Consider the following 22,372-nt stretch of genomic DNA (forward strand, 5'->3'; position numbering starts at 1 on the left):
GTCAGGTCTGCCATCATCTAAAAGAACTTCTGAGGATTTCTTTTACTCTATTAGAAACCTGTCATTGGGAGTGTGGGACCAAGTTCCTTTTAGTAGCAGTGATTATCCTCGAGTCTACAGCAGTGCCTGATCCGTAGTGTTTGTGCTGGGCTTTGGGATTCTTCTGAGTGAAGTATGCATTGAAACATAGGCGTATTACTGCCTGCCCTAGTTTCTTATTTGCAGGTTTTTTTAGGAAGTATTAACCATTTTTTAAGACACTGGTCACATTAATAAAAACCCAGTGGTTCTGCAATTTTCAAAAGAAACAGTATATACTCAAACCACATTCTGTCACCATGCAGAGCCTTCCTCCCAATCTTTTTTTTTTATCCTTTGTAATTCATAACAACATCTGACATGCTTCTGCTAGCATCAGATGATTTGAGAAGAATTTTTAAACAGGAAAGGGAGATTTGGACAAACATACATTTGGACTGTGGTTGTTGCTACCAAGGTGGACATTGCCAGCATTCTTCAGCCTCCCAGATGTACACTGGCTCATTAAATCACTCTGTTTTGTTTAAAACAGCCATCTCCTCCAGGCTGTTAGAGAATTGCATTCCCAGAATTTATGGTTTGTCTGTAGTCAACTCTTCTTTAATATGTATTTAGGAGAAATGTCTTTACATCACATACGTCACATATTTTTCTTCTTTTTTTTTCCCCCCAGGGGAAATTTTAGGCTAAACAAAAACCATTTTTGATCATCAATAAAAAAAATTAAACTATTTCTGTAAATTTGATTACTGTAATATGTTCCTTATCTTCCCCCTTAAAAAACCCACAAAATAATAAAGCAAAGAGCAGATATCCCTCTTACAGATCTCCTTGTAACTGAAGAGAGGAGGCTTTTATCTTGCTGGCTGTCTCAGAGCTGCTCTTTACTCCCTGTAAAGGTAATGAAGACTGGAAAATACAGCTGGATCTTTTAAATTAGGAGTCTTATTCTCTTCCTCACAGTATAGTTTGTGTTCCTGTAGACACTTGAGCTCACTGGTGTGAGCACCTGTGGGGAGGCCATTTGTGGCTGCAGTTGCAGAACCCAGCCCAGTTGCATGAAAGACACTGAAAGCACAAAATTAATTCCACAAACTGGCATTTTTTCTAAATTCTTTACACCCTCATTCAGCAGTTGTACAATATTTTCAACAGCAATAAGGAAAACAATGGCACCTTCATGCACAGACTGGGGAAGGTTTTATCTCCGCAGATGAGCACAAGAGCTTTAAGCATCTTGTAAAATTAATTGGAGGGGAGCTAATAATTTGTGAACACTTCTCATGCCTGCCATCACTTCTCAGAAGTTGTTTTGTTACTTATTTAAAGGTGATCATGCCTTTCTGGCAAACCTGCTGCTTTCAGGTATTTTTAATAAATTCACGGTACAAAGTACGTGAAGTACACAGATGTTTATAATGAGCAGCAAAAATGAGAGGTATTTTATTAGGCTGTGTAACTATCGCTTGCTGATTGCTTTTAATTGGTGAAATAACAAATTGCTGGTTTATCTCTTTAAGCTCTTGACCTAATAACTGCATGGCTTTTCATGAAACATCCTTTTTGGATGCAGCTAAAGGCTTTCTCAGTGGTTTTGTTCACAAACTTTTAAATTACTCTCTGGTATTAGTTCAGAGAATCATAGAATAATCAAATAGTTTGGGTGTGAAGAGACCTTTAAAGGCCATCTAGGCCAACCCCCTGCCCTGAGCAGGAACATCTTCACCTACAGTAGACTGTATAGTTAATATACATCTCTAGCAGTGTATTTATGAGTCTCCAGTAAAATGCTGCTGGTCTTTTTTCAGCTTTTTGTGTGACTTTTCAAATGAAATATTTTTCTACCAGCTCCTAAACACCACTTCACATAGAAGCAATTGCATTACTATGATATATATTATATATTTTATACATATATATATATATATATAACATCTGATATCCCTGAGAACAGTTGTCTCCAACAATCTGAGAAACAACTAATTGATTTAGTTATCTTTTTTTAATTAAAAAGATATTCACGGTATCACTGTGAAGTCAGACCTAATGAGTTACTTCTTCAAATTATTTTCTCTTCTCAGACTGTTAGAATATTTATACAGAATTCTGTATATTTTCTTGCATCTAAATGAGACCATTCTTATTCATATAACCTATTTAATATGAAAAACTATCCTCTGAAATTGATTCTAGTATAGAAAGGTGTACACGTGCACTGATGTCCTTTCCTTGAGCAAAGCAGAAATTAGCTTATTAATCATATTCAAATGTAATGGGTCTCCACTTTGAAAGAAGTTAGCCCACATAGAAAACTGGGCTTCAGAGGAGTAAATGCCTCTATAGAGATTTTCCTGGCAGGGAAAAAACACAGCTGCCACAGTACAAAAAGATTTTGGTAGACCCAAGAAGAATGGATTTGTATCTGGGCAAAAAAAAAAAAAAGACCTGAAACCTTTAAAAAAACAAACAAAACCCACACACAAACAAACAGAAAACCCCCCAAACAAACAAAAAAATCCACCTTGAAGATATTATTTTATTCAGGCAAAGATTAGTCTCTTTCTTTACCCAGTTAATCTCTACAAATGCAGTACAAGTTCTATGGACAGGGGCATTACAAAGCTCAAAAGTCCTACCCCTAAAGCACTGGCATCTGGTTTTAGTCAAGTGTTGAAGACCACTTTAATTTAAATTATTTATTAATGAATTTATTTACCAGTCCTTTGAAAGTGTCATAGGATTTCCTTGTGGAAGTGCTCATTCTGAGGGAAGTAATGCCTTAATTTGGAATCCATATGGACATTAGTCTGCTGATATTCTCTTAATAGAACAGAAATATTAGAAATAGCCAAAAAACCCATGAAGCCATGTCATCAACTCTACCCCTTCTAAAGAATAAAATTAACAGAAAAGAACAGGCACCTGAATATTTTGTTAGTGGTTATTAACTCAAACCACCCTTCAACTCTTTACTGAAGTAATGATTGAGAACAAATTTCTGGTTTAATGAATGTAAGTGGGATTAAAAAAAGATAAAAATAAGTTGGCTATCCCTTTTGTTTAGTGGCTTTTTAGAAATAGAAATAGGTTTGCTGGTTTGTCAGCGTTCATCCCTCCTGATTGGCTCTTCCTTGCATGGCCAAATTCAGCCCTTGGGTGAGTGATACGGATTCTTCCAAGTGAAGAGATTGCTCACTGATTTGGAGCTGCTCTGAGCTATGCTGACCTGTTTCCAGCTACATGTGATGTTTAAGGTGGAGACTAAAACATCTTATTGGACAGTAACACAGACAAAAATAATCATAGGAAAAATCCTATGATCAGATAAATATTTTTAGTAATGAGAGAGCAGGATATAGTCATGCAAGATGCTTAATCTCAAGGCCAACAACTCTTCAAATCACAATACAGTTGTAACATTTTCCATTTCCAAACAATGAGCAATCAAACATTAGCTAATTAAATGCTTTCAGTGGTGAAAGAAAATATAAAAATACATGAAATTATCAAATAAAAAAACCAAGTGACTAATTTGTCAGCCTCAGCATCACTTTACAAATGGCAGCAGCCAAGTTATCCCTACACTGAATATCAATCAATTTTACTTTTTACAGCTGATAAGATATTCTCTAATTAAATTATGTTTTAATTGCCTTTGACTTTCAATGCAAGGAAAATGACAATATGCTTTCCATGGAAATACTCCCTACTCATTTCTGTATACTGTGACTGTCATTATGCAATTAACAGTTGTTCCACAGTGGTATCAAGAATCCACATTTCCTCCTGAAACTAGGATGCTGAAATAAACGTGATTTAGGAAGTGTTATTCTCTATATGCTAATATAATTCTTTTAATTGTTGGCAACGCTGAGGTCTGCCCACTTATAGTCTATTGTCATTCTCAGAGTTTTTTAAACAGCATCTCCAGAACCATTTGATCCTACATGTGACTGCATTTACAATTAAAATGCCAGTCCTGGAAAACACAACCTCCCAGTTTTCACACTGAGTTACTTACTAATTACCCTTCAAAATGTTTGGTTTTTATAAGGCTACCATGAAGTGCATAGATTGAAATATTAATCCTGCTTTATGATATGATAATTAAGTTAATTATAGTACAAAAATGTGTGTCAGTAAGAATGTGCCAGGATTAGGGCAGCAGACCAGGCCCAAGATGTCAAGGAGAGTGAGCACCCTTCTCTAAGTGTCTCTTCTGCATCTGCAAAGCAAAGGGTGGGAAAGAAGCAGCAAATGCCTTGATAGTACCCACTCTACAATTATGAACACACAGGCGTGGTTTGGGTGAAGGCATTTTGGATGATTCAAATCAGACTTCATCTTAATTCAGCTCAGAAGTAAGGGAAGGTAAGCAAGCTGTAAACAGACACTGCTGCAAGATATGAAAGCAAAACCAGAAAAACAATAAAGAAGAGACAACTTTTTTCTCTGGGCTTTGAGATAAGCAGATGGAAGGAAAACTTGAAGTGCAGCCATACTGCATTTAATTTGTCCTCTTACCTAAAAATTAATTTCTACATCAGTTACAAAGAAAACATCGCCTCAAGGTTGTACATGAAGGCTTTGGTCACACTGTGACACAATTACTCAACGTTTACCATTCACTCGTTGCCATATGGACCTGATATATGCTCCTTATCCTTGATTTACAAATAAAGTCAGAAGTGCTGCAGTTGTGTTTTCCAGCCATTCCTTCAATGAGTAGATAATGATATAGCCAGTGCTGAGATATTTGATGTAAATAGTGGACATTTCAGTCGCTGCGTGAGTCCTTAATCTCCCTAGGATCCACAGGAAGAAAATTATTTGATATGAGAATGTTTGATATTACAAGTTGTATTTAACATTTCAAGGCTCATTTGAGTCAGCTCAGCTCACTGAACTGCTAAAGCACACTGGACAACACATTCTGTCCAAAGGAGAAACCTAGAGATGTGTTTAGTAGCCTAAAGGAATATCACCAAAAAATGAGTTGCTGAAGATTAGGCCCAAAATTTTATTGGTGCTGTTCATTTCAGATGTGATCTGACATCCAGGCCTGGTGCATTACAGAACAGAAGGGTGGATGGATCAGTAGCAGAAAATACTGCTGACGTCTCTGAGGTGCACTGGGAACTTCTCATGACAGAAATTCTGTTATGACCCACAAATACCTGTAGAGCACGAGACAGTGAAATTTCATATGGATGCAAAAATACTGTATTATAGCACTATATCCTGATTTATTTTCCTCTGTTGTAATCCATTAGGATGCTAGAAAACTTGAGTTTTTAGTAGCGATGTGCAGCAGTAACATCTGCCTCCTGTGCCTTGGAAAAGGACTAAAGGCTGTTGCAAAACACTTTCTGTAAGCATTCAGCCAGGTTTCTGCCCACAGCAAATAAATGAATAAGGATGTTTTTAGTGCTACCTCTGTTAACACAGTGTTTTGTAACCTCAGTATAAAATAGAAACAAAGAATAATTTCAGGGGTTATGTATTTTGTGGTACATTGAGGATGGAATCCTAAACAGAAGGTTTTATGCCATTAGAAAAGTGTATTTGTACTTCTCAAAGAGCTTGGTGTCTAAGTACAGCACTGACGCTTTCCGAGTGCTTTCTGCAGGTCTCTAACAAATGGCGTGCTGATAAAGGAGAGGCAATCCTGAGGCTTTTCTTGGGTGGCCCATTCTCAGTGACCCATTGGGACAGATTTTGCCAGGGGGGTGTTTCTGTTAACAGGCCTGAAGGGTTAAACTTGCAATTATTTTCTAAGACCAGACAGCTTTGGACACTTATTTCTGCTGGTGGTATCAAGTGAGAGCAAAAAAAAAGACAGGATACAACGTGCACATTTTCTTCTCATGGTGTTTCTTAGAGAGACAACGAGTCGGTGGTCTAAGAATCAAAATTTCACAAAATTCAGGGAAAAAAAAGATATATATTCTAGAGGAAGTCAGACTGCCTGATATATAAGCTTGTATCTGTAGAAAGACTAATTCTACGCAAGAGTGGTACCTCTTAGGAAGTGCAAAAGGATACAGGGATACATCACCCAGTTCCTGTAGGGGAAGGTCTGCTGTAGGCTCTGAGAAGTCTGTAAGATTCTCTCTGTTAATTCTAATCAATTGTGGGTCATGTCCTAGATTTATAATAATTACATTTAAAGTGTTGTGATTAAAAACGAGCCCTAGCTTTTATAAATACAATGGGAATTAACACATACCTTAAAAGATCTTCCACAAATGCAGTCAATGTGCATGGGTTTAATTTTTTTATATGTGGCTTTTTTTTCTTTTTAGGCAATAATCAGAACCCAGAGGAAAAGGTTGCAATCTACAGGAAGCTGGCAGGTCAAATTTTAAAATTATCTAAACTCCAGTACAATTAGAGACTAAAAAATTGTAAGCGGTAAAGTAATGAAACTTGCATTTACTGGATATTCAGAGAATATGCAAAATCATTTAAATTTACATACTGAGGGGGTGAAAATGTGGTTTAGCAGAGGCAATTAACATGAGAAAGTAAGACAGATGCTGTGCAAATAATTCATAATGAATAATTTCTTTGCTCCATTATGTGTTTGCAAGTTTTCCAAACAAACTAGTTTTTCTGATGTATATGTTCAAACTGTTTGCTGAATAATATCTATGCATAATTTTTTATGTAATTCATTCATAAGCAGAGCTTTTTGAATATTCAAGCTCTTTTTGAATGGATACGTAGGTTGTGCAACACATTTCTCTTTTCCAATTGGAGAAACATGACTTATAGGTTCTGCTATGAATAATCACAATATTTAACAATATTTGCTTCATTATTTTACCAAACATTCCTGCTAGTAAACTCATTTGTTAAGATAATCATGGAAAAGGAGATGCAAACAAAAGCAAATAAATTAGTCTGGCATCCTCTCTTTTCTTTCTCACTTGAGAAAAATAATTTGCACTGTCCATAATTCTGTTTGTCTTTCATGAAAATATATGAGGAAGCTGAAAATGCAAATCATAGTCTTAAATAGACTTGGGTTTCCTATGGCTGTGGAGGAATTACATTTAATGCAGAGTGCCAGCCCAGCCCTTTGGAGCTGGGGCTGCCTTTGGCTCCCTCCCCGAGGGGCAGCGCCTGTGCCTGTCCCTGGGACGGCTGAGTCCATGTCCCTCCCACGGAATCCGCGTCCCTTGGCAGCCAAACGGGGTGTTTAGAGCTCCTGCTCTACAGCATAAAGGAAAGGCTCCCGTGCAGGAAGCTAATGAAGATAAATATACTATTTGTTGGCAGTCAAGGTGATTAATTGCCAGAGGCAAGTTAATTATGCCAGGAGTAACAATCAGCATCACGGACAGACACCAAGTTTTGTGTGGCCCATTGTTAGACATGTGTTGGAGTTTGAATTTGAGCACATGAATGAATTAGTATGGATTGTGTCTTCTTACATAACAGCCACATATTCTCAATTATATTTAGAGTCATACTTATTTGGAAGACTGGAAAAGACAGTTTTTCTTTAAGTGAAGCAGGTCATCAGACCTGAGAAACTGCAGCATTCCTAGGATAAATTGGGTATGATGAACTCAATGATGAGTGAATTGCAGTTCCAGAATCTTATTAGCAATGTAAAGACTGCATTTGATTTTATATATTTAATGTTATTTTGTGCATGTTTTTATATTGAATATATTTCAGAGTTTCTATTTCAGTTTACTATTTCAATAGTGATAATTAAGAAAAAGGTAATATTGGTATTAGTAAAATAACGTTCACATTCCTCAGGAGACTGAGAGAATTTTAAGTTCTCTTTTTGAGGTACCTTAATATCCCGTATATATCCTCTCATAATGAGGATCTGACAGTCTCAGCTTACACCTTCTTTTTTTCCTGAAATCAGAAATTAGCCTGGGAATGGCTTATGACAGGAATAGTACAGAGGATCCCCTGCACCTTTCTAACGCTAACAGGACAGAAGAATGCAGAGAACATATAAATACAGTTTCACAAATGTCAGTTCTGCAAAAGTGTATCAGTGTGAAAGTTCTGCCATCCTCATATTTTACACTGAATAATGTGAGAGCACCAAGACAAGTATTTTAAATAAGTATATCTGCATGTCTTTGGAAGAGAATGGGAAGAATAAAATATAAAATAACTCACTTAGCAAGTCCTGCTGTCATAGTGTGTTAACCAGCATTTACTAGTTCCTTTGGGAGCAAAGAAATTATGTCTTTAATGAGCACAGAAAAGTAAACAACTGTTTGAAAATACAGAAAAATTACAGTGAAGTGACATTAAACCGAGAAGGAAATTGTGGATCATTAAGTTGGCAGATTTTATATGGCAAGCATGACATTTTTTTAAATGATACATATATATATTTAAGTAAGAAAACAACAGAAAACATGCATTAAACTAATCCAGTTGAGTAAATATTCTCGTTGTTCCTTGGATTACTTGCATTCTCTTCTTTTCCCTTTTTCAGCACTTTAAATTTCAACTTTATAAAACATCTAGACATAATAAACGTTTCAATTCAGTTTTGGTTTGTTCTTTCCTATTTATCTACAGTTAAAACCCCCTTATTTTAGCATTTAGGCACTTCATTAGTGATTCCTGGTATTTTCATAAACTTAAAACGGACACTGTAGATTATACAGCCCTGAAAACTTATTTCCGGCTCAAACTTGCCATTCTTCTATGGCTGCCTTAATTTCTTTCTGCACTGCAGGAGTTCATACTGGTAGAAGTGATAAATGGACATGTTTCTTTGCATTATACATATTTACAGCAAGTATACCATATCACTTTATAAATCTATTGCCCAGTGCTGCTATAGCCAATGCATTAAATATTGGGCTTCTCAGGGACTGCTCAGTGCAGTTTAACACAACAGATAATGAAAGGAGATCAGGCATGAAAAGTTCCTCTTTATCTTGCACCTTTCGTCACACAAAGTAGCTGATAACAGCTAAGTTCATCATCCTTCTTTCATACAGTATTCAGGAAATCAGGCACTTAAACCACGACCTTCACAGAGAAAGGACTGTGTCATCCTCTTTAGTCAGTAGAAAAAAAAGGGCTCTGATCCTGAATGGAGTTGTTGGATTTTGTCAGAAGATAAATTAAGCAGCTGAATAATTTTGTGTGCTTGTGTGGAACTTCTTTTCAAGGAAATACTTTGCATTAAAAGAAAAGAGGGCATAAGAAGGCACAGAACATAAAAGTCAGTAATGAAAGACTGGGGTAAAATTAAGGTTGAACAGAGCAAAAGTAAAATTAACTTGTAGCTTACTTAAAGACCTATCTCTAATATTTAAGTATCTTATTAAAAATGCTGTGCACTAACAAAGAACTCATGCTACCTGTTGGGGGAAAAAGAAAATTCTGAAAATTTATGTTGGTTTATTATTATTTAATATTTCTCATTCTTTTGATAGTTCTTGTGTACTAAAAAAATGAAAAAAATATTGTTCTATTATATTTTTTAATTGTAGGCCAGCCTATGAAAGCTAAAATATTTACTTATCTGTGCAAGTATTTCTAGATAACAAATTCCGCTTCCCCCCCTCCACTTCCTCCCTCCATCTCCAGAGTGGTTTTACTTAACAGGAACAAACTCTGTTGGTGAAGTTTGCATTGGCATTTCATATAGGGGTCAACATGTATCATTCAGAAGGTAAACTGAGGTAAACTTTCACAAACTGCACGCCCTGTTTTATATTCTGGGCATTTCTAGTTTCTCTTTTTTTTTTTTTTCCCCCACATGCACCTTCCAGGAGATGATTTGTCTGTACCAGTTCACAGGCTCTCTGCTGCAGCAGACTGCAAACTTAACATTGCTTTTGAGGCAGGCTTCAAATCTTGGACTGACTGGAGTAATTTCCATCTTATACAAAATAGCTACTGCATCCTTTACACCTTGCTACTTGCCCTTTTTTTTTCCTCTGTGTATTTTTCCAGATATATATTCTACCACTTCTTGTGGCTAAACAAATGTAAGTGACCTTTCACCTAGACTAGGTACTAGAACTGTCTGTGGGCAGTGCCATTTACCTAAAATCAGCCTCATTTAGTCTCGTGCAGTGTGCGTCTGTGGGGTACCTCATCCACACCAATACCACTTCATGCAGAGCTGAGAGAAAACTTGTGACATCAGAAATAAATGTTGAATTTATCCTCAGCTCACTTTGTCAGTGAACTCATTGTTACCACCCAGAATGCTCCCTGACCTCCATGGTTTTTATCATAATCACCTGGTGGTATTTTCTCCCACTCTCAAAAAGCAAAGGCATTTTTATATACAGACAACTACAGAAAGCAAATACTTTTTCTTTAATGTAATGGCTACAACCTCTCAGTAATTACTGCAGGAATACAAGTGCAACTGTGCATCCTCTGTCGTGTCAGAGTCATTAAAATGGCTGAGAGAATTAACACTGCAATTACACTCAGCAGACAGGAGCTTGCAAAACCAAACTAAGGACTAGTTAACAACTGTATCTTCCGTTTATGTTACAACAGCAATGACAATACAGATTTCAGTCTTTGGGAATTGGAATCTAAAAAGTCTTTAGAAACCAGTATGACTCCAGTAACTGGGTGGGCCAGAGGAGGTAAGAGACCTGGGTCCTGATTCACAGAGTAAGAATGGCCCTGACATTTATGTCTTTAGTTTAACATTTGTATAAGTGGTTTAGGATTATCATAGAAGCATTCTTAGCACAGTAACTACTGTGTGAGCAGGGCATCCCACCAACTCTTCAACAGTGACACCCAATTGTAACACCCACAATGTGTGTTTTCCTGTGAGCTGGACAAGTTAAACACAAAAATTCTTCTCAGTGACCAGTGAATTCTCCTCTTGGTCAGCCAGATGAGCAGAGACTCATTTGTTTACAGCTAGTACTAATCCACTTTACAGTTGGTTGACAGCCATATTCTTCCAAATGCCTTTGAACCCTTTGTGGTCAGCTATAGGGAAAAAAGAGGTTAGGTGTGTAAGTCTAGAGTTTCCTGTATGCAGAACACACATCATGGCACACAGGTGGTGTTCTGGTGAGTTTTGCATCCACTAGGGATGGCTGTGCATACTGAACATGCTCTTTTGAAGACAGCAATTCCTCAAAGCACAACAGAGTTCCAAAAGTCTTCACATTATCTTAACTTTCCACTGAGCAGGTATTACCTACAAAGATTTTCCATCTTTTTTTTCTCGTCTTCTTCTTCCAAAACTGCAACCTTGTTGATGGCTTTGCATTGTTGAGAGCTGTTCAAGCATAGAGCAAGTGGCTTTCTACCTGCTCAGTGCTTCCATTTGAGCCACTTCAAAGACAGGCTATAATTCTTACAAGGTGGGTGGGCTGCCTATAATAGGGAAGGGGAAAAAAAGAGGCTAAAGAGACTGGAAACTACCTGAAAATTCTGGTACAATTTCAACACCTTTCTCTTCTTTTTGTTTGATGAATTACACACGGCTTCTGGCAATATTTAGGAGGTGACACAAACTCTCTTATTGCAATGTCAACCATACACCACACCTACTGAATTACCAAAGATGGTAATTCCAGTGTGTTAAAATTCTGTATCATGCCACTGCTTTTCTGCTGGGTGCTCACTGCATGATACACAGCTACTTCTCCCATAACCATGGTGTGGTTACTTCCTTGGAAGAGATAGAAAATCACATGTGTGTTTTTTGTCTATTTTTTTCTTTATTTCTTACTATGCAATTGCAGTCATAGGATAAAGAATGAAAATTGGACATTTAAATAAGTTGCAGTTGCATGACTGACTAATGATATTCCAGTATATATAATAAATGTAGGAAATTGTACCAATTAATTAAAATAATCCTCTTTATAACACATTAAAACATTTGAGAGGCATTGTTCAGGAAGATAAGCTCTCTCTTTATTCTGAAGAGTCCAATGTTGTTACAATGGATCATTGCATTTCACAATTTCCAGCCTACAGGGTTGGAAAAAATTATGGTTATCAGCCAGAGTGACCTCTTGTGTGATGCCAGCCAGTGAACTTGCCCCAAGTAACCACTCCATCAATCCCATAACTTACATTTGAGATGCAGTATAACTTTCAGAAAGATCCTATTTAGAGTCTTAAGCAACACCAGAGTGCACATTCCATAGGTAAAATGTTCCTATTATTAATCAGCTGCACTCCTAAAATTTCGCCTTCATTGTACAATGTATTTATATAGCATCGGCTTCCAGAAATTCTTTTATCATGCCTGTTTTGATCAAGCTATAGCAATGTGTGTGGTGGAGCACCTACATACTAATAGAGAAATAATGATGTATAGGGACACATTGAAAAACCAGCAGTTCCAGGTTAGAAAATCCAAACGTGTGCTTAAAAGGCAAGGGGACAACATCCAGCAGTTACCACCAGTAAACTGCTAATCTTTCTTGTTGCCTCTTTTCTTCTTTCCTTTCAAATCACACTGAAGGTCAATTTTTCAAAGAAATGTGAAAAAAGAGAGCCATGGCCCTTCTGAAAGTGGACAAGATGCTTTCGTGTCAGCAGGCTCTGTAAGTGACAAGGTGATTCTGAGAGAGCCCCTGAAGGCATTGGGGACTGAAGCTGGTAACACGTGCAGGCTCCAGGCTGTGCCTTTTCAGCAGCTCAGCCATGGAGCAGTAGCTGATGCAGCCAACAGGGCAGTGACACAGCTGCAGTCCCATTCCTCAGGCACCTTAATAAAAGCTGAAGAAATACACTTATATTCACTTCAGATTCACTGCTTGGAACTTGTTTGTGAAGGTAGGCATGCACATTCTTTCCTCCAAAGAACTAAGCAGAGCTAATATACTTAAAATATGCTCAAGGAGGAGTAGCCTGTGGTCACAGTATACTGACTAATCCGGTATTTGGAGACCTAACCCAAGAAATGAGGTATTTGGGTTATTCTCTGCAGCCTCATGCATATTCAGTCTCACGTCTCCCACTCCCAGGAGAGTACCCTTACCTCCAGATTAAAGGGATGGGAACAAACCTGTCTTCCACTGAAGCTGTACCACCACATCTAAAGGAATCCAAGATCAATTTAAACAGAGAACAAGAGGAAGAGAGAGCATGGTTCCCTATCTTGTTAGGACTCTCACTTTAGGGAGAAGACACAGATATCCTTCATTAATTGTCTCTCAAATATTCTAGATTTATATAGTTAACATTAATCCTGAATACGGACACAAAGTGAGTATTTCCACATTGGTCTTACTGATACTGCCTCGACATGCAACTTCTGGTTATTTTTGTTTTGATACTCTCTCTGCCACCCATCCACTCCCAGCTGTCATCCTCACTAACCCATAACAGTGGGAGCATGTACTCAGTTAATCACCAGGACAAACTAATGCTGCTTATCGTAAACTGCCTTCCAGAAAACAATCCCCCAACCTGAAATGTCATCCGTGTTCTTTTTCACTAGATGCCTGACCTTGACTTCAACAGCTCTGTTGAACAAATGAGGCCACCTTACCAAGGCAGCTGGATTGGTCTGTGCCATTAACCCATATCCATCATAACTGACCAGCAACAAATCCTTGCTGCGTGGCATTTAATAAGCCTTTTGCTTGTTCTCTCTCAAATCACTGGTCTGTTTAAGTAGCTTTGTAATATTCTGTATGCCACTCCAATGAGGTGAAGATTTCCAAATATCTTTAGATTGTATGAGCTGAATGAATTCTGAATTTTGTTAATTTGCTTAATCATCATAAGCATCAAGTCACACACTTTATGGACTGCTATTACACACTTTCCATTACCTTTTTCACTGATGCCTGCCTCCACCAAAATGTAGTTTGACAAGATTTGCTTCCAAGCTCAGTGTAATTCTGTCTTTCTTTCCTGATAGGGAAAACTCATTACTTAACTGCAACAGCCTTTTAAAGACTTCTCTAACATTCATTTTTGCAATCTAGTTTACTTTCAAGCAGGAATATTATTTCCAGTAAAATGGCTGTCACAGTATATCTGTACACAAGTTTCTCTGCAGAATCAACACATCACCATGCATATATTAAAATCTTGACCACAGCTTTAGAGACAAGGACACATCTTGAAATCTGTGAAATGCCATGGAAAAGGATGAGGCCAGGGAGAAGTTGTGGCTCTGTGGATCTTCTTCACTCCTGTGAATAGATGCAGTCCTCAAGCGACAGCATTGCATGTAATTTACCGAGCTCTACCAGTACACTAGGCTCTCCCCTTTTCTCAATTAACCTTGAAAAGCTGAGAGATGCATCCCTGCTGGTTTCTGGATTACCCCTTAAAATTCTTGCTCTTTGTTGACAGTTACAAAACTACAGTTACAGTTGGGAAGTTAACTCTGCTGTAGTTTCTCTCTAATCAGAAATTTACAGTGCACTTTTCCCAACTGCAGCTAATCCAATGTGCTCCAGTTTACTTCATTTCTCTACAGAGATTTTTTATGGTATGGAATATATACATGAAGTTAAGTGGCACCATTAGCCCTGCTGCCATGCATTACCCATGTCCAAGGCTCCTTTTCGCTTCTGTTTCCGATTTCTGGCTAATTTCAGTTGCTATTTTCCTCTTGGCCTTGCCAAGAATATGTACAAAGTTTTACAGGTTGACATCAGCTTGTGCCTTGTACCTTGTCACTCTCTTGTTTCCTGATCTACTTTGCTTTAGTGCTCCTGGTTTTGGTGCTACTGGTGATCTGACAGATATGTAGCAATGTGGAGGGAGAAATTAAAGGTTCAGTAATAGTCAACGTCTAGTTATTTCAGTGAAAAGATAAGTATTCTGCACACAGTTCGGAAGTAACGTTATATAGAACGTGATGTTGGAGGCTAAAGCCATTCCATTCTGCAGAAGTGACAACAGTTGTTGGAACGGTTCTAACTTGTGGCAAAAAGATGGAAGCGATTTTTTAGCAATTCTTTTTTTTCCCCTGCTCAGATTTTGTTGTTGTCTCTGCGCGCTCCTCGGGCTGCGCAGCGGCGGCGGCGGGCCCCCCCTTGGGAAGGGACCCTCCCCTCCCGACCCGCATCGCCTCCCGACCCGCATCGCCTCGCCGGGGCGGCGGGACGAGCATCCCGACGCCGGAGACCGGGGGCGTCTCCGGCTCCCGCGCCTCTGCGGCAGCGCCCGGCCGGGGCAGCCGCCCGCTGTGCGCAGGGTCGGTCAGGGGAACAAGGACACGCTCGCGGCGGCGGTGGTGGCGGTGCTGCCGCTCCCGTCCCCGTCCCCATCCCCGTCCCCGTCCCCATCCCCGTCCCCGTCCCCGTCCCCGGCCCCTCTCCGCCGCCGCCCCCCGCCCGCCCCGCTCCCCGCACCGGCGCGCGCCCCCGGCGGCGCGCGCCCTTGCACCGAGCGCGGGGATTGGCTGCGGCGCGCGCGGCACCCGCGGGGAGAGGCGCGCGCGTCGGGGCCGCGGCGCGCGCTCCCTCAGCCGGGCGCGCTCCCCCCGCGGCCGCGGCTCCCGCGCTCCCCGGGGGCGGCGCGAGGCTGCGGCGCTTCCCGGCGCTTCCCGGCGCTTCCCGGCGCTTCTTCCTGGCGCTTCCCGGCGCTCTGCTCCTGGCGGGAGGGACGGGTCGCGCAGCGAGAGCAGAGCGAAGGCGGGGAAGGGCAGGGGAGGAAGGGGTGTCCCCTCCGCACTGAAGGAATCCGCACCGGTGCGAAGTTATCGCCCAGAGACGGTGAGAGGCGCTCGGGCTGCTCAACCTGCTGCTGCCGCCGCTGCTGCTGGTAAATGCTCTTCACTTCTTACTTGCCGACATGCTCAGGGCTCTCCTCCCCTCTCCGCTGCACTCCGCGCTCGGCGGAGCCGCAGCTCCCGGGGCTCTGTGGCTCCTGCCTCCCCCGCTGTAATTGCGTTAGTGGAGTTGACAAGTTGGGATGTGTGTGTGCCACAGCCGGCAGTGCGCGGGCTTGTGCCGAGCCGGGGAATTCAGCACTTGGAGAGGTCATTAGTTGCATGAGTTCCAGGGAAGGAGGATTCTCTGTGCCTCTGCAATAAGTGCCGCTGCTGCTTTTCTGCCCATTAATCCTCATCCTTGACCGCTGGTATTTCTTATATTTTCACGATGTTTTAATGTTGTCTTTGTTTTTTAAGCTGCTGATTGTTAATTTATTTATTTACTTTCTTTTCCCTTTTCCTTCCGGGATTGTAGCACAGTGTTATTATTTATTTCTTCAGTGTTTGCCAACAGTGTGGGAAGGTATCGCTGATTCAGAAACTATTGTCCACAGTGCGTCTCGGTTAGGAAAAGGCAGCAATAGGAGAAGGCAGGCATTTGTATTCCGAAAGGGAATTTAAAAAAAAAAAAATGCTGCTTTGCATCATTGCTGCAGATTTGCGGGAAGCACTGAGGGACGGTGATATTTTGTTGTTTGCAAAGGTAATAAACATAGAAGCGCTTTGGTGTTTCACATAGCCCTGCGATTGAGCTGTTTCAGAATTGCTGTTAATAATAAATTCCTGGCTGTGGAGGCAGAGATTGCTGGCGTGTATCACATCCAGCGCCGAGACAATGTACCAGCGTGTGCTAACACCGGAGCGCGTCCCTGCTAGACCTGCCGTGGAGTGGCACTTTGACAAGATGCTGGTTTGTCTCCTGCATACACCCAGACTGAAATTTTAATAAGGTGCTTCATGGGTGCGAATTGAGCTCTAAACTCTCTGTCTTTGAACCAGACTCCTTTTTCAACACTTCTTGTTAGGATGCTTGTAAATGCTTGTGTAAACATTTATTTGTAGCAATTTTAAGGGATTTAATAGTACTGATGTCTTAATATGTGCTTTTTATGCCTTTTTTAAATTTCATGCTTAAGTGTTCTGTTCTTCTAAAAGGCTCAGAACGTAATGGCAAGTCCTCTCTGTGTGTGTGCATATGTGTGTGCATAAATATTTAAATATTTATATATAATGTTTGGCTTGTACTTGTTTAAATTTACCGAATCTTCTATTATGTGGAGGAAACAGGTATTATAACAAATTGAAATGCAGGAACACAGACTTAAAGGAGACTTCCTTTATAAGATTTAGTTGTGTAGTTAGAAGATTATGTAAGATCAAAGACATTCAAAATGCATATGTCCTAGAGAAGTAAAGTCTAGAAGTAGTAGCATTCTAGCAATTTAAGAATATATAGCTTTCCTGAAACAATACAGAATGCAAGCTGTCAATAAGTCTGTGTAGCCATCTAACATCCTCACAGGGTACTTTATGAAATGCTATTTAAAATCTGTTGTAGTTAAACCACAGTCTCTGTTAAGGGCAGAGTTCATGAAAAAGTAGCATCACCTGTTAGTGTGGTTACTTTATCTAAGTGTAATAGTTTACATTGGTTGTACAGACTCAGAAGTTTTTCTTCGAACTTCAGAGGAATTGAGAAAGATGGTTCTTTCTTCAAGACACTTCTATTTGTCATTCAATGCGTACACAACCACTGTACAGAATAATGACTGGTACTTTTCTAAGGGGCTTATATAAGTGCTAGGGAAAATCAATTTTTACAAGGGGATGACAACCTAAAGATAAGGAACATTTCTTGCTTTGTCAAGATTTAAAATATACACAAACAATGTGTTTGAGCATCATTTTCCTGTGTATTGGCAAATCAGTGGCCAGGCTGATGATTAATTTGGCTTGGCCCATATGCTGAGGTTTCTAGTTGCTGAGTAATAAATGAAAACTAGTCTTACATTACACCCATATAGATTGTGTGGTATTCAAAAAGCCAACTATGAGGTCTGAGCTTTAATTCATTTTGAGAGGAAACTTTTCTAGCTGTGATTTCTTAGTGTCCTGGCAACGTCTGAGAACTCAAAGAAGTAATTTTTAATCCAATTGTTAACACATTTACAGCATGTTATTTTTTTTTAAAAAAAAGTTTTGGTCCAGATAATGTTTGAATTTTCATTCTGCTTTTTAAAAAACCCTTTCCCACTAAGACAGCGCTTATAGGAAGCAATAACATTTTAGTCTTCTATGTGCTTATTTTTTATAGGGATAATTAAAATAATGGTTTTTCTGTGTCATTAGATTTCAACTGCTTGTGTAGCATGGGGAGAATTAACACGTGAACATCATTAGTGATGTTTTCCTGTAATTAAATTGAACTGTATTTTCAGTTTTAATATTTCACACTGAAAGTCAAAGGTGCATGAAAGAATTGAGGAGGCGCTTTCTCTTGTTAGGTCGCAGAGATTAGCAGTGGTTCTTGACTTGAGGGGGCTAATAGTTATTTTTCTTTGCCTTTTTAAAGAACAGTTTTATTTCTGAAATATATATATATATATATATCTCTCAGCGTTTCATATATGGACATGGTTTTGGCATTTTCCTGTCAAATACTGACGGTTTTGGTTCTGCAGTCAAAGAAAATTTCCTGTGAACAGTTTTACTGTTAGTCATGGTATTAGCTGTATTACTGATTGTGTGCTTAAAATTATTTAGAACAACCTAGAAAAGGGAAAATGTTCAGTTCAATCAAGGGCAATGTCTAGACTTTCTTGTCTGAGAGGTCAAACTAAACTGAAGGTCAAATTAGATGGAGACAAAGCTCAAGCCACTATTAGACTACTCGAGTCAATATACCAATGTTTGAAAAGCTGTTTTGTGTTTGTTTGCAGTTTACTGTGAATTTAATCCCTCAATCCTTAATGTTTTTGGCAAAAGATGCACATAGAAGCACCACTGAAGTCCATGCTTAAAGATAAGACCAAAAAATTATTGAACTGATCCTTTAAACAATAATATTATTTTATATAAATGGATAGTTCTAAAAAGTTTGCCCTTCCCTGCCCTGGATCTGTAATAGAAAATATAACCTTACAATATAAATTAAATTCGTTTCTACTAAACTAATTAAGATAAGAGATGTTTTAGTCCTGACTTGCTCTTTCAGAAGGTTAATATTTAATGGAAATGGCAAGTATTTTCCCAGGCTTTTTTTTTTTTTTAACTATACTTTACTTACAATTTCACAAGATCCTTATCAGGAAGAACAGTTTTATATAATACTACTGTGCTACAACAGACAAGAAGGTTTTGCTGATATTCAGTACATGTAGAGCTGGTCCACACTTTCTGACCAGAGGTGTCACAACCCAGAGCCTTCATGCCAACTGATGGTGACTCATCTTTCTAATTTCTTACTGCACAAAGCAGCTCCTGCACAGAGTGCTTTTAGTGATGTACGAAATGACTCTGGCTGTGTCAGACTGTTCCAGCCACAGACTGGACCAACTTTGTATCCTGGTTGTGTCTGCAGCCTCGAAGAGCCCCTGCTTCCTTCTGCTCCTCACTGAGAGTGGCTGAGCTGAGCGGTTGCAGCAGCGTGGAACGTGTTCCCTGCAATACAGCCTCCCCTAATCCACACACGGATTGAAAAGAGACTTTGGGGCATTCTCTGTTAGCTCAGTTTTGTCTCACAATTACTGGTCTGCATTGGGATCTCATAATGCTGGTGAAGTTCAAATACATTGTTTTAAATCCACCGTGCCGACTAACTCAATATAATCAGACTTTTCGGATAAGTAGGAAGCGTGCTAGGCTTAGATATTATTCATTTTTTATTATTTTTTAAATAGGTTCTTTTTAGTTCAATTGATTGACGTTCAGTGCCAAATAGTAATAAATTGTCTACTTTCATCTTTATTGCTGAACATTAATAACCCAGTAGTCATCCAAATAGGGGTGTAATTATAAGATTTTCAGTGACAAGCTGCACAACATTGGGTTACAAACTTAGGTTTAGCTGAGCAGGTTGTGAATGGATATCTGCTGCACACACTGCCTTACACCAATGGCTGTATTCAGATTCATTCTGGGCAATAGTTAGGGAAACAACTGATCTTAAGCCATGCCTTTTTCTTTCCCTCAGGAACAGATTTTATAGAAGATACATTTTATTCTCTGATGAATGGAAATAAAGTTTCACTGAGGCAGGGTGGTGTGGCTTTGGGGATATTTTTGTTTTGCATTTGTTTGCTTTGAGTTGTTTTGCGTTTTTTTAATGATCATGCAAGTCAATATGGCAAAATTAAGAATAGAGTATCACCCTTTTTGGTTTTGGATAATAGGGTCTTCATTCTATTTTTGTTTTGACGAGACTTCTTAGCCAAAACACATTTAGCCAAAATATTAATTGTAACCCTTCAGAACTACAAATATGTGTTAAAATAGTATAAAATGTATAAATAGATGCTTTTGAAGGATTTTCCTAGTAGTTTGGGGCACCCTGCCTTTACCTTTAGTAGCTGCCTTTAAAGCTTTGTATTGGTTTCAGTCCCCCAGATTTATCTGCTGTTTCTCAGCTCACAAGGCAAGGAAAGCACCAGGGCTTATTCAGAGGGGTGGGTGTGAGCCTATCTAAAATCCTTAATGAACATATCAGTGAAACACTTGAGGAGGATAGAAATAGCTTCTGGATAAAGGCTTTGTGGGAGATGGCACGCGAAGTACGTGGAGAGGCAGCAGTGGAAGCCCAGGCCTGGACCTCTGCATTGGAAGAGGCACCATAAGCACATGGTTTATACCTCAGGTGCTGCCTGGGGGGAGCAGTTTTATTTCAGGTGCTGTTTGGGGGGAGCACTGAAAGTGACAGAAACAAAACTGTCTTCTCCTGCTTTTCCTGGGCCGTGTAAGGGCACAGGGATAGCAGCCAGTGTAAATTTTTTGAACCACAGTCTGAAAGACCCAGAGAAGCTTTTTACACCAGTGTGCACATGTACAAAAGCAAAGCCTATCTCCATGTAAGTACTTCTGTGCTTAGCTATATAAGAGTCTCAATGCCTCCTGGGAACTTTTAGGTGTGTTCCCTTAATTCTGAACAGGAGTTTTTCTTTTTTTTACTTATTATTATTTTTTGGGATAATTTTTAGGAAAGTCACTTTTCCTAAATAATTGAGTTAGGAATGTTGGTTCTGCTGTGGTTTTGAGTTGCTCTGTACAGTGTTGTCAGCTGTGTTGTAGAAAACTATCTTGTATTAAGTTTAAGAGGTATGGATGACTGTATGTAAGTGGAAACTATAAAAATTATTTTATGAAGCCATTGTGTAGGAGTGGAGGGCTTAGATGTAAAAATGCAAAATACAGAAAGTCCTACTAAATATAAATACTAGATTTTTCCCAAGCTTTTTGTGTGTGCAATGGCCTAGTGACTTTTCTAATCTCTCTAAAAAAAGAAGAAATAAGTTATCATAGTAGTGTGCTCCAATATTGTACCACATGCTAAACCAATGGTAAGCACCTTTTCCAACAATGACAACAAAAAAAGTTTAATATTTAGAAAGGCAGAAGACCAGATGTTGAAATATAACAATGACACTAGAGAGAAGCTTTTTGATCTTGAAAATAAGGTTCCATTTACTTGCTACACTTGCCAGTGTTTCAGGAAATACTCTGATTCAGATTCTGGAGGAAAAGTAAGTCAATTGAAATAAAGTAAATATTAAATTCCTCCTAGTATATAAAAATACATTCCCAAGGGAGAAGTGTTGTACACTTTATACTTGTAACATTAAATGAGTTTTCTGAACCAAATAAAGCAAGTGCTTTGCAGTTCTGCTGTCACTGTGTGGATACCTAATTGACCATTACTAGAGAATTAGGCATTAAAAAAAAAAGAAAAGAAGATACTTTAAAGATACTTTTCATCCTAGTTCCTAATTATAGATGCTAGAGGGTTGGGTGTGCAGGTGCAGTTTGGTCTTGGTTCTGTGCTCAGGGACATTCAGAAAGTCGTGGTCCATCAGGAGGTGGCAAGAGCATAGTCTGGAACATAGACCTTTCTTTTATGGGATGTTTTCTAGGGTGGACATTTCTTCTAACTTTTCTCCACATAGTTTCGACACAAAGAAAATGCTTTAACGTTGTCTATGGTTTTTGGGAGAGTGAGCTCTGGTTGGTGTGTTGGTTTTGCATGAGAATGTACAAATGTGAGCATCCACAAGAACATAAGCCTTGAAAGGATACGGAAATAGTTTTCACTCCTACTTTAACAAAGCTGACTGAGCATTGAAATCAAAAGGGTTATTTCTGGGTCTCACAAAAAAGATTATTTTGTCAGACCCCTTCCAATCAGGGTAACGTTTTAGGTAAATCTTCTTTTATAGAAGAATATTTTAATGAGTTGAAACTTGATACATTTAACAACAGCTGTGAGTAAATACAAAAGTACCATGGAAGTGGATTAGCAATTTCAATAATCTTGTAGCAGTTTGATTTGTTTATGGTGTTTTTATAACATGTTTATAGTTACCTAAAACATGATTGAGTTTATGCAAACATACGTGTGACACATGGAGGTCTAGGTAACAATGAAGATACTGAAAATTCCCATGG

At 39.1% G+C, this 22,372-nt stretch overlaps 1 protein-coding gene across 3 annotated transcripts in view; it reads left to right on the top strand.

Moving 5' to 3' along the window:
- TENM2 (teneurin transmembrane protein 2) overlaps positions 1 to 22,372 on the top strand; it is a 742,100-nt gene that overhangs the window by 101,915 nt on the left and 617,813 nt on the right. The window contains exon 1 of one of the 3 annotated variants that reach the window (XM_032124697.1): positions 15,551 to 15,768. The exons of the other annotated variants lie outside the window; for them this stretch is intronic. The gene's annotated coding sequence lies outside the window, so the exon portion shown is untranslated. Of the gene's footprint in view, positions 1 to 15,550; positions 15,769 to 22,372 lie in introns of those variants that run through there. 3 annotated transcript variants of the gene reach the window in all.

Source organism: Corvus moneduloides, chromosome 15 (assembly GCF_009650955.1).
Source record: "Corvus moneduloides isolate bCorMon1 chromosome 15, bCorMon1.pri, whole genome shotgun sequence".
NCBI classification, from domain to species: domain Eukaryota; kingdom Metazoa; phylum Chordata; class Aves; order Passeriformes; family Corvidae; genus Corvus; species Corvus moneduloides.